The following is a 12,631-nucleotide window of genomic DNA, read 5'->3' as shown; positions in this document are numbered from 1 at the left end:
ACGGATCAAGTTAAAACAGTGGTGCCCCATCTTCCTGCAACTGCATCGTTCTTCATGACCAAAAGGCTACGCTGTTCAAGAAAGATCCTTCCTCACCCTTCGACCTCAGTCTCTGGTGCTGGTGAAGAGTCTTGACCACAAAACACGGCAATTCTTCCACCTGGCTGAGGGCAAGACCTGGGGCTGGTCTGTTCCTCCCTGTCCTTCACAACAGGGAGAGCTTCAGAGAAGCTCTTGCAAGTAGTGTCTCACACCATCCTTGAGAAGTTCCCTAGGCACCTGGAGAGGGCAAGCAGCACCAGCAGCTCAGCATGTTTGGCTTTTGCTATCTTCAGAGTCCCAACTCCTGAAGTTACAAGACCACCTGAGGATCTTGGACGTCATTTAAATGATGGTCTAGCAGTGATGGTTGAAAAGAAAGTTGGAAAGCAACACTTCTCAGTTCTACAGAGGAGAAAAAGCCTGAGTAGCAAGACAACCTGCCCTTTTAAGCCCATGTCCACTTCAGCGGCTTGTCTTGTGGTACCAGGAGATGAGAGAGGGCTGATGCTAAAAATGTGAGGGTGGCACAGCCATTAAAGCTCACTTACAATGTGGAATAGGAAGCAGGGAACATCCTATGGTTAAAACCTCACAACTTGATGAAGAGAAGGTACCTAAGGCCGCTCTGACGGATGTGAGTCTGAGGCTTAAGCTATTCATAACCTGGGGCAGATCTGGGACACCACTACCCCACCCCGGCTTTGGACTCTGCATGTGACATGGAGAATGGGGACACAGGAATTACTAAAATCACAGCATTTATGGACAACTTCCATTTCTGTAGTGCTTTGGAAGGACATTTCAAGAGCCCACAAGGTACCATGGGAATACATGTAAGGCATGAGAGGAGATCAAGCGTTGCTATTACCACTCTGGGACTTTCTTCTATGTGATTCCAGTGTAGTCAGTCATTCAATTTTAATCATAACTAATGCAATGCCTTTTACAAGAAGAGGTCGTGCTATATTCTAATCCATTTTGTAATTAAGCATAAATTTTAAAGAATCAATTGAACACGGCGATGAACTCACAGTTTACCCAACGCCTTTGCTGCCAAAGGGTGTCCCAGCGCAATTAACAGACTTAAAAGACCTGGCTAGAGGATGGAAAATGCTCCCAACCTCCAGCACGCGGTCTTATCTGGGAAACAATGTGAGGAATAAAGTAGCAATGCCATCAAGATAAGGTGGAGAGGCAGGAGGGGTTTTATTTAAGGAAATATTTAAGAATAGAGAAAAAGAACGACCTGATTTAGAACTGAGCAGGAAGGGGAGGGTTTGACCCCTAAGAGGAAAATCTTGTGAGGTGCTTGGACGAGACGCTGTCGGAACTTGAGCATTATCTTTAGCTTTCATCCTGGGCATCTTCCAGTTCCTCCTGTTAACGCCTTGCCTTTTCCCCTGGCCAGAGCCAGGAGGGACCTGATCCTGCACATATTGGTGGGAATGGTCCTTCCCATCATCCAGTTTAAAGTACTGGGACTGGCCTGTGGTAGGAGGTATCGGCAGGATCGGGACAGTGATGTGCTTGTCTGATTTTGATGAAGTAGTGAGAGGAGCACAATGAGTCCCTCAGGTCCGACTCTCTTCCCTGTCCGGGGAAAAATAATTCAGCCTGAGAACTTGAAATTGGAATCGGGAGAAGATGAGATGTCCCTCTCTGCAGTTTTGTTAATTTAAACTGGACTTTATTAGAGATTATTTTAAAATATAAACACTTTTAAGCGGAGCCAGGATTTTAAATGCACGGAGCAGTCTGGCTGCAGGAGCTTGGATGCTGCAGAAATTGCTGCCATTTGCACCATTTGGACACAGCCACTGGGATGAGTTCAAGCATCTCCACCCCCCAGGATGAGCCTCGCATCCTGGCTGCGCGCTCGGCTCCAGCTCCACCACCTGCATCCGTCGGAGGCTCCGCGACCCAGCCGGCCTCTGCGCCGCTGTCGGCAGAGGGCAATGAAGGCCACGCAGAAAACCCCATGCCAGCACCACCCAGAACCCAGCGGCCCCCAAATCCATCTCCCTTCCTAAATCTAGGATCAGATTTCTTCCTCATCTGACAACAGAGCGTTTCTGTTCGTGTTCGCATAGAGCAGAGCAAAGGCCCTCTTCCCATAGAAATGCTCCCTTTGGACCCAACACTCCCTTCATACACATGAGCGCAGACCTTCCCCACCTCCCCCTGCGCCCACGCCGGCCCTCGGGTCAGGATCCATCCCAATTTCTATTTATCAGTGTGGAATTCAGGGAGATTTAATTTTCCTCCTTCCTTTCTAAACCAAAGACGAATACCACACGTGCTCCAGACGCTCGCAGCCCGCTCCTCAACAGCAAGACGCTATGCAAATACAGTTGCTAAGGAGAAAACATCGCCCTCCCCATGTCCTCCTCCAAATCCTCATTAAACCCAACCTCGCTCACTCTCACAGGGTACCAAAGCGACGCGAGGCAGTGAACTCCACGCAGCCCAGCCAGCGGCACCGGGAACAGGCTGGAATGATTTGGTTTTGACCGCCAGATGACCTCGAGGGCTGCCCGGCCTGATGGACAGTCGGACCATTAGTCCTTTTAACACACATTCTTTCCCCGAAACGCAGACATCACTCCGCTGGTTCGCAGAGCGAGCGAGCACCATCTAAACCAGCCATGACCCTGCCCGCTGGGTTATGGGCCCTAAGGCGAGGGGGAATTCATTCGGGGAAGGACGGCGACAGCTCGCCTTTCACAAAGAGCCCCCAAAAGCCCAAGCATTCTCCCCAAGCCTGAGAAACCCATGACACAGCCCAGCGGCCCCGGAAAAGAAGGGTGCAGAGCTCCGCATTCCCAGCCCCGCGCCCCGCAACAAAAGGGAAGAGGCAAATCTCTGTTCTCTTTGTGTTTCCCGGTGCTGGAGTTGGGGTTTTTTTTTTCTAACCCAAAGAAACACTGGACATCCCTCACGGCACCGTTTGGGAATGGCCATGCTGTTCTGTGCTCTCTTCTCAGAGGATAAATCCCAACTCCTTTTATTTGCCCCCCTCTCTTCTGCCGAGGCGTATTTTTTTTGATCTTATTATTCTAAGGAAAATGAGGCAAGAGCGAACGAGCCCTGCTGCTAATAGAGCAGAACAACCTATTAATCCAGAGCAAAATTAAGCAGCGCAAAGGTTAGGGAAACGAGAGCCTTGCTGGTTTTTAACCTCATAACCGCGGCCCGAGCCGAAAGCCTACAGCTGGCGAGAGGTTTTCCTACTGACTTTAATGAGCTTTGAGCCAGGAGATTTAGGTGCAGTCAAGGTTCTGGAGATACCTGGAGGGGTCTTTCTTAAACAGAATCAGAATTTCAGCAATATCTCCATTTCTCTGTCACCTTGCTGCAAGACTGAGAACAAACCAGTGATGCCAAGAGCTGCCTCAGTTTCCCCAACCGGAAAATGAAGATAATAATTAATCCTCCTCTATCAGGTTTATCACGAAGAATACCTATTAAGTGCTCCAAGACTGTCAGATGGAAGAGAAGAAACTCCACAAATTGCAAATACGCTGTTATTATCCACAGATACTCTGCCTCAACCAGTGGCTTAGAAAGACACTGAATTCCGCTGGCAAAATTAACACAATACAACAAAGTATGCTTTGAGGAGGAAGGGGCAGCGGGGAGAGGGATTCTCTGCCTCCTACCCCAAAGAGATGATTCACTCCATCTAAAAATAAAATGGGTAAATAAATACAGATGCCAAACCCACAACACAGGGGCAAAAAATAAAGCTTTTCATCTCCCTTTCCAGCGGCTGCAGCAGACAGAGCCCTGCCTGTCCCGAACCCAAATTCATTTCCCTCTTGGGATGAGCGGCAAGCAATGCTGAGCTAAATGAGGAAACAGCTGTTTGACTTTCCCAAAGCTGGCACCGGGTGCGAAGCCCGAATGCCACTTCCACAACCCCCAGCCCTCTCCCGCTGGATCCAGCCCAGCAGCGCCGGGGTCTGAGCCTTCGGACCTCGTTCCTCGAGATCTCAGCTCAGAAAGGAGGCTGAAACGCAAGTGCTCAGCCTGTTTTCCCCACGCTAGGAGAGAAATCGAACTGCACAGGGCAACCTGAGCCCCATTTCCCAACACAACCCTTCCCACTGCGGCGTGCTGGAAGACCAAGGACACGGGGAGAATTAGAACTCCTCTTAACAGGAGGCAGAGAGAAACTCTGGCTGCCTCCAGGCTGTTCCTTGTCCAGGAAAACCTTACAGGGGCCTTTAATTGTTTTTTTAAAGCTGCTTCCCACAGTCCCTGACATTCTGCAGGCTGCTGGCTGTTTGTTTTCCCTCGCACGGTGGCTGTACAGTAGAGCGTGCCTGACCCCTGCGCTCCAGCGCAAAGTGTGGCGAATACTCCTACAAGGTAACCTTTTCACTGGAGTTTTCTTGGGTGACCCCAGAGTCCCATCTGTCCGAAGAGTAACTCCTACGGCATGTGGAAAATGCAGCTGGCTTGGCTCCAGAATCCCTCCTGCAAGACCGACCCATCTGCATCTCTTCTGCTTTATCCCACTTTGCAGTATGGCACATTTCCCCCTTCTCCTTCTGTACGAGCTCAAAAATTAACTCTTTCTGCCCAGAGAGAGCAGTTTGTTTAAGCAAAATGAACTGGTTATTAGGAGCAAGTTTAGACTGACTTGAAGCCGCACAAATCCACAGTGACTTAAACTAAATTACGCTCTGAATTTACTTGGTAGTGGTTAAGAAAATAATCCAGCCCTTTATTCCCTCCCTTCCCCCAGGAGGGTTCATCCATCTCAGCTCATCCCTGGTCCCTGCTCAGCAGTTGGCAGAGCCGACACTGCCATGGGGACCATAAGATGCTGCTGGGGTTTATTAAGGGGCGAGGTAAGGATGGAGAGCTGCCCGATGGCAGCGATTACTGGAAAACTGCAGCCGCAAGGGATTCCAGGCAAACGACCGTTTTGGGTGGGGGCTGCACCACATTCCCACTTGGATGAAAACAACAACATGCCTTGATTCTATAGGGAATCTGCTTAATCAGGAAGTAGTGGCTGAAGATCTCCGGAGCACGACCAGAGGGATGCTGGAGCCAGGAGCGTGCAGATTGTCACATCAGCTGCTGGTTGGGTTTCTCCACGTTGGAGCAATTGGGCAGTGAACCGCAGAGAAATCCTCAGCCCTGAGCTGGGCACAAGCCAGTGCTGTTCAATGATGGGCCTGGCACCCCAAACTGACTTCAAATAAAGGAGGAAAATGGCAAAACAAAGCTTCCAACAGCTCTTTGCCACCCTGTCCTAGAGCTGCCTCCCCAGGCAACCCTGGCTAGCCCAAAGAACAAGGTTTGACATTCAACTACGTTTGGCCACACTTGGGGAATTCCTGGGTTTCTGCTCCATTAGGATGAGTAACATTTCAAAACAAACGCCGGCACTGACTGCCGGTGCCCCCAAAGCCGCCCCCAAAGCTGCCCCCAAAGCTGCCCTTGCAGCGCAGGGCGGTGGCAGCAGCTCCTCTGCAGGCTGAGCGCACCTCAGCGCATCAGGAAACCTCCCATTGCTTCATTTTAACAGGGCTAGAATCGCTTTTGACAGCGAAGGTGCAGAATCCGACTCCAAATTACCTGGGATCCAACACCCGCAGGCACCTTTGAGAAATTCTACCTTTCATTAACAAATTACAACTGAGCTTTGGTTCCCACAGGCAAAACCACATAATAACCCAAGAATTAACTTCATCGCATTCGCAGGATTTTAACGCCGTACCAAGGGTTGGTAATTAAAAGAATTCTGATAAAGACTCCGCCAAACACTAATTAATAAAAAGAGAAATAACGTTGTAACATGAGATCTGTGGGTTTGATGCTTCAGCTCGCGCAGTTAAACAAATCCCTTCCTCTCACCGAAAACCTAGCGCTTAAGGGATATAAAAACTTTGGGAGGGGCAGCGAGCGCGGCAGGGTTACAAACGCAGAGCTTTGTTGGCCCGAGTCGGCTCTGACACTGGAAATCCCAGGCAGCTGCTCCGTTTTGCTCGACCTCGCTCCATCCCTCTCTCCCGACAGCCCCGTGCTCCCTCCTTGTTCTTCAAACTTCCAAGTTTTTGCAATGAGGGGAAAAAAATGGCAGCCATTAGAGCCACGAGTTACAGACTTGGTCCAAAATCAATTTTAATTAAAAACACACTGCTCTAATGTTGAACACGGTCATTTTTAGCGTTGCTGTTGGTCAGACGCTCCTCGCAGCTACGCCACCATCTACATGCACGGAAGGACCTTCTACCAGGAACAACCCTGGTTATTGGCATGGAAGGCTGGATGTGCAGCCCAGGGAACCGGTGGGACCCTTTGATGGCTCTCGGCCACCTCTGAACAATGTTCGGATTGTTGGCCAGCCAATCCACACAGCTCGGCCACCGTTTACACGCAAGGAAGGACTTTCCACCAGGAACAACTTGGGGGGCTGGATGTGAAGCCCTGGGGGTCGGAGGAAGCCTCTGATGGCTCTCGGCTGTCTCTAAATGACATTAAGGCCACAGCATCTAACGAGTGGGTGTATTTCATTTTGGGGAGGGGGGGACATGGGTGAGAAGGGGCCGGCGAGGCAGGGGTGGGGGGAAAATAGCCTGGAGAGAGGAGCGCCGTGGTTTTATGAGAGCCGCTGTGACCCAGAGTCAGTTGGTCACATGCAGCCAGTGCCCATTACCAAATCAATAAGCATTAAATCAACCTCATTTTCTACTATTTAAATTAACTATAGCTGTTTTAATTGCAGATTCATAGCCTGCAAACTGCTTATTACGCTTTACATTATAGCTGAGATTTGCTTGCACGTTACAGACCATTGAGAGCACTCTGCAAACCCAGCCCTGCTGAAACCTTCTCCCGCCAGCCTTCGGCGGGCAGGAGGAGATGCATTAAAAGCAAGGGAAGCAGAGAAGGGGAGGGAGTGCTGGGAACACACAGCGTGGGAGCTCGGCACCGGGTAATGGTCACCACAGAGTGGCAGGAGGCTGGAAATTAAGGGCTCGTTCTTGCTCCCACAGAAGATGCTGCTGTGCCTGGCAGTGCCCGGGGTCCCAGCCCGAGGGGCTGTGGCTGGAAGGGGGTTGTTATGGGGGTGTCACATCGTGTGGGGTGCAGCTCCAGGGGCTCGGAAGCAGAGCCCCTTAGCACTTGGAGGAGGTTCTGGGGTTATAAATGCTAAAGAAGAGCCGGCATGCAAACTGGCAGTGACCTTCAGCAGCGCTGGGCAGGGTGGGGAGAGGGGCTGAGAGACCCCAAAGGGCAGCAGCAGGCCATGGGTGAGCCTGGGCAGCCCCTGGTAGGGCTAAACTCTTGGAGGCAGGAAATGAGCCCGAGGGAAAGCAGCATCAGAGCCAGATCCTCTAAACGCCAGCAGGATGGAACCCACCTGCCCACAAAGAGCTGTAAGGTCTGGGGCATCACTGCCCAACGGTGCCCTCGCTCTGGTCTTTATCCTTCTCTTCCTAATTTCCAGAACGCTCTCCAGCAAAGCACAGACACGCTTGATTACAAAAACAAGTCAAAATCCCATCCCATCGTTAAACTCCTTAAACAATCTTTGAAAGTTCTTGTCTCTCCGAGGGCGCACTCGCCCTGGTGTTGGCCCTCGGCATCATTCCGGCATTTTGCTTCTGCTGCCCTTGTCTTCTTCTTCCCATCCTGCCTCAGACAAGGAATCGTCTGTAGGTAAACGGGAGTTTGTTAATTTTTTATGGATGTCAGTCTCTTGACACCAGCACCAGATAGACTGGGCCCTGGGTCAGCGGCAATGACCCCCGCAGCACTAAAACATGCGCAGAGTAAACACTCAAGGGTGGGCAGCGAGGGGGTGATTCCACAGCGAGTTTGCTCGGCGTCGCCTGCAGCCTCCCCTCGCTCGGAGGCTCCGTGGGCGTAGGGACAAGCCCCACCTCAGAGAGGTGGCATGGGACCGAGTCCCCCTGGCATGGGCATCGGGATACAGTCAGTGAGGGGCGTCCCCGAGGAACCTTGTGGAGTTTTGAGAGCCATGAACTCTACGTGATAGACTGGGCATCACTGCAGAGATGCCACCTCCCCAGCAGTGAAGGTTTACACCTGCCTTTCTTCCCCAGCTCTCCAAGGGACAACTTTGTCCCCACCATTTGTCACCTGCTTGTTTCTCCATCTCAGCTCCGCACCACAGCAAACGGATCATACACTGCAGGGTAAGAATGATCTCTGCCGAAGCCCCTGGTTCTTGTACAACCAGCCAGTGGCACTGGGGACAAAGCTGCGATCAAGACTATGTAGAAGGAAGAATTTTTTTGTAATGAGGGTGGTGAAACCCTGGAAAAAGTTGCATAGAGAGGTGGTAGGAGCTCCATCCCTGGAAACATTGAAGATTATGTTGGATGGAGCTCTGAGCAACCTTATCGAGTTGAATGTGTCCCTGCCCATGGCAGGGGGGATGGACTGGATGACCATTAAAGGTCTCTTCCAACCCAAACTGTTCTATTATTCTATAAATACTTCCACCTAATGTCCTGGCTACTCTTGAATAAAGCAGCCTCAAGTATTTCCACAAGCATCTTCCAACCTCCCAGAGAGGATAGGGCAAGAACAAGAGAAAAAACCCTATCTGTGGATGCTGTCAAAAAAGGAGACTGAGGAGCAGAGGGGCACACCCTTTCTCCACTCCCACAACGACCGGCGCTGCGGGCACATAGGAGTCCACATGGCTCCAAGATCTTCAATTCGCCATCTCCTGAAGCACCTTCCTCGTGTCTCTATCCTCCCCTTTGCAATCCCAGAGCACGAAGCTCCTGGCTCAGCAACTGAACTGAACCCCCAGCTCCCTAACAAGGTTTGCTCAGCATCACCAGATCTGTCTTTTCTTTTCCCCCCCAGGCCAGAGCCTCCAGGGAAAGATCAGGCGCTCCATGCTGGCGTGCAGGCTGCCCTTCACGGAGAAGGCTGTTTACAGGATCTTGGTCCAATCTCTGGGGTCTGAATGAGAAATTTAATTCCGGGCTCCCAGATTTTCTCTCTGCACAGCTGGCTCCATAACAGGAATTCTGCACGCATGCTGGGTATAAGCCGGGACTACTTTAACATCTAATTTCAGCACAGCAAGAATTAGCTCATCCATAAATGACAGCAGGCCTGCAGCTCCTCTGTCCTCTCAAATGCCCAAAGCACAGATTAGCGATAAAAATATCCGATTTTCTAGATGCTGTAGTTGATAATAAGCTCGTGAATTCCCCTGCATGGGTTTCTTAAACAGTCCCTTTTACTCAACAACCTGCCCTCCCCAAGAGCTGTAGTTTCCAAGGCTACAACCAGTGGACAACCGCCCCATCTGTCCCCCCCAGACCTCAAGGTACGGCTCCACTGGGACAGTTAATAGCAAGGATTAGTGAGCTAACCAATATCATGACTCTCTCCTGAGTATTTCCCTGGTCTCCATTACTGCCCAGAGCGCTGCCGGAGCCGTCTGAGCACTTTGCAGTCATTAACATCCCCCAGAGCGCAAGGGGCCATTTTCCCCATCCTACACATGCCAGGCTCTGGCTCAGCTTCCCAAGAACCCGTGAAGAATATTCCAGTGAGGGAACTGCCTGCTGGGCTGGGCAGCCCATCTCCCTGCATATCCCTCCATCTTCTTTCTCGAGAATGGAAGAAAAGATGTTAAAAGGAACGCGTAAATAATTATAACCAGACTTCGAAGCCAAGGAGACATCACAATGTGCCAACACTGTTCCACAGAGGAGGTTCCTATCCCATTCTCCGGGGCTCAAGGAGAAGACTCTGAAGATGACCCTGCAAGCAGCCTCCTGCAAAAGTCCTTCTCCCATCATGCAACGTTGCTCAAACACCATCCTCAGGTTTAGGTCCAAGGGAAAGGCATCGAACATGCTGGGCTGCACCCCAAGCTCGCTGGGAAACCTGCTCCCAGGAGTGCCGCTGGGCACGGTGGGGAGCTCAGCAGGTAAATGCTCAACTCATCACGCTCCCAGCCTGAGCAACGGTGAATAACGCACAGGACACCAGAGGAAGCGGAGAAAAATGAGAGGATGCCCAGGGCTCTAATGGAGAGGCAAAGGTCCCCGCCCAGGTAGGAGAAAATGTGCAATAAAATTGGCCGATTTGGCTTAGCAGGTAATTACAGAGTTAATAAAACCAGGCTCCTTGACACGATAGGTCCTAACGATACAGGCTGTGTCATGGGCACTAAGTGACTTTTTGCGTTGCTGCTCATTGATCCAGCAGACAGTAACGGCTCCGGGTTGGATCGATGCAGCCGTCGCAGGCTGGCAGCGGGGCCACGCGCTCGCAGACCACAGGACATCTCACATGAAGAAGTTTCCTGCTCTTGCACTGTGACCTGCTTGGAAATGAAACATCTGGCCATTTACCTCTCCTGCTTTTAATACCAAGATTAATCCATGCTAGGAACGGTTGGCCAGAAAGACTCATTTTCTCTTCGAAAAAAGTAGCAGCGAATTCCATTGCAAAGGGAAGCAGCAGCTTTTCGTGCACGTAAAGTTTTATTTTAATTAAAAAGCTCTGGAGTTATAAAATAAACCCCAAACTCATACAACAAATTACTCTGGGTCAAGGACTACAATCTGGGATGGTCTCTGTCTGTTCTACGAATTTCCAAACCAAAGCTTTTTAGTTTTCCTTTTGAAAACCTGAATGGTTTTGCTGGAGACAATGTTCATGGCAGGAAAGGTTTGCTGTAGAGACCTTTCCAGCAGCTCCAGAACACACAGCACCCAAGGCCCGAGGGCCCAGAAGGAAAAGCAGGTGGGTTAAGCAGCCTGGAGGTGGCCAATGGATGCATGCCCATGGATGGGACCACAGCCCAAAGCTGTTCCCAAGGCTGAGGCACATGGGGTCGAGCCACCCTGGGGTTCTACAAGACCCAAGGCCAATGGCCATGGTCCCCGAGCTAAGGCAGCACTCTTACTCCTTCCCTCTTCTCCATCAGACACGGCTTTCCATAGAAATTGTAAGAGATTAAAACAACTTCCATTAAATTCAGCTGAAATTGGCCAACAGGTGGGAAAAGAAAGAGTGAAAACAGTAACCCCCAAGCAGGTGGGGTGAGCTCTGAACTCCCCCCACGGCTCAGAAAACCTGGATAAGGGCAAAAATTAGAGCAGTGATGTTCTGGCAGGAAGCGAAGGGTGCAGTGAACATTCCTGCTGGTTTGATCTGCCCAGGTATAAACACCTTCAGGGCAACGAGCATGAGCAAACCTGGGAGCCAGTCGCCCCCGGACGGGGACAGGAATGTCACCACAGCTCAGTGCCTCGTTTTTCACTGCCTGCGCAGCGCACCTGCGGCTGCAGCCCTCGCCGTTGGCCGCAACAAAGAAATTCAGCTGGATTAATATTTAACAGTGCCACCCAGGCATCTTTAAACATTACACGGGATCTATTTACAGTGTGGTTTAGAGTCACTCAAGCTCTAGAAAGTTTCCACTAAACCAGTCACCCGTGCTCCGCCGAAGCGTGTGCTTTGTGTTGCTGGGAAGAAAGCGATTCATCAGGAGCTGGAATTCAGCGTGGCCTCGCATGAGCAGCTCCAACCCACGGGATAGGAAGCACGGTCTGCTGGGGCCAGCACCAGACTGGAACTGGGGCGACTGGGCTCCAACATCTGCATGGCCACCAAGTCCCCAACAGCCCTGGGCACAGCACTGAGCCTCGGCTCCCTGACCAGCACACGGGGAATGGCTGGTATGATGAGACAGGACTTAAAATAAAAGGAGAGAGGTTCGTGCAGTCTATATAACTGTGGAGTGTGTTGGGGAAAAGGGGGAGCTGGAAGAACTGCACCCTGGCCGTTGCATGGGAGGTTGATAGGGAAGAGATCCCCAACGTTGGCTGACTTGCCCATCACTCTGATCTCCTAGCAATTAAATCCCTTTAATTGTGCAGAGCTGGTGCAGTCTCACAAAACATCTTTGGTAAAAATAGGAGAGGGCTCAGCCCCGGTATAAGGAAAGAATTGCCCTTGCTCTTAACTGGGTGCCAGTACCAGCCCTCGTGCGAGGTGAGGTCCAGCCGCTGCCTCGATGATGCAGCTCTTAAGACGTCCAGGCACGTGTTTCTTCTGCTGGGACTTAGGGTTTACAGGACAGCTGGGGAGGGGCTCAGGGGGGGCAGGGATAGGACGAGGGGAATGGTTTTGAGCTGAAAGAAGGGAGATTGAGATGAGATCTTAGGAAGAAATGTTTTCCTGGGAGGGTGGGGAGGCCCCGGCATGGGTTGCCCAGAGCAGTCACGGATGCCCCATCCCTGGAGGGGTTCGAGGCTGCCAGGGGCTTGGAACTGGATGGGCTTTAAGGTCAATTCCATGATTCTATGACAGCTGGGATACTTTGTTGGTTATGAGAATTCAGGTCTCCCAAAGACAGCGCAGCACCCATCCCCAATGACGGGACAAGCACCAAGTTATCTCCTGTGACCCAGAACCGGCAATGTTGCACTGAGGCCAAAATGCAAAGTGTTTCAGTGCGAAGCTGCAGTCTGCAACTTATTGCTAACTGGGAGAGTCGAGGAAAAAGTATTTAGCATCCTTTGCAGAATAAGCTCATGAAGTTAAACACGCGCTTGATAAACAC

At 51.2% G+C, this 12,631-nt stretch overlaps 1 protein-coding gene across 6 annotated transcripts in view; it reads right to left on the bottom strand.

Annotated features, from left to right (window-relative positions):
• SKAP1 (src kinase associated phosphoprotein 1) overlaps nt 1-12,631 on the bottom strand; it is a 157,760-nt gene that overhangs the window by 78,676 nt on the left and 66,453 nt on the right. The window lies entirely within an intron of this gene.

The sequence above is a fragment of the Cuculus canorus genome, chromosome 25, assembly GCF_017976375.1.
Source record: "Cuculus canorus isolate bCucCan1 chromosome 25, bCucCan1.pri, whole genome shotgun sequence".
Classification (NCBI taxonomy): Eukaryota; Metazoa; Chordata; class Aves; order Cuculiformes; family Cuculidae; genus Cuculus; species Cuculus canorus.
Note: the sequence above shows the minus strand (reverse complement) of the source record. Positions and strands in the feature narration are given on the sequence as shown.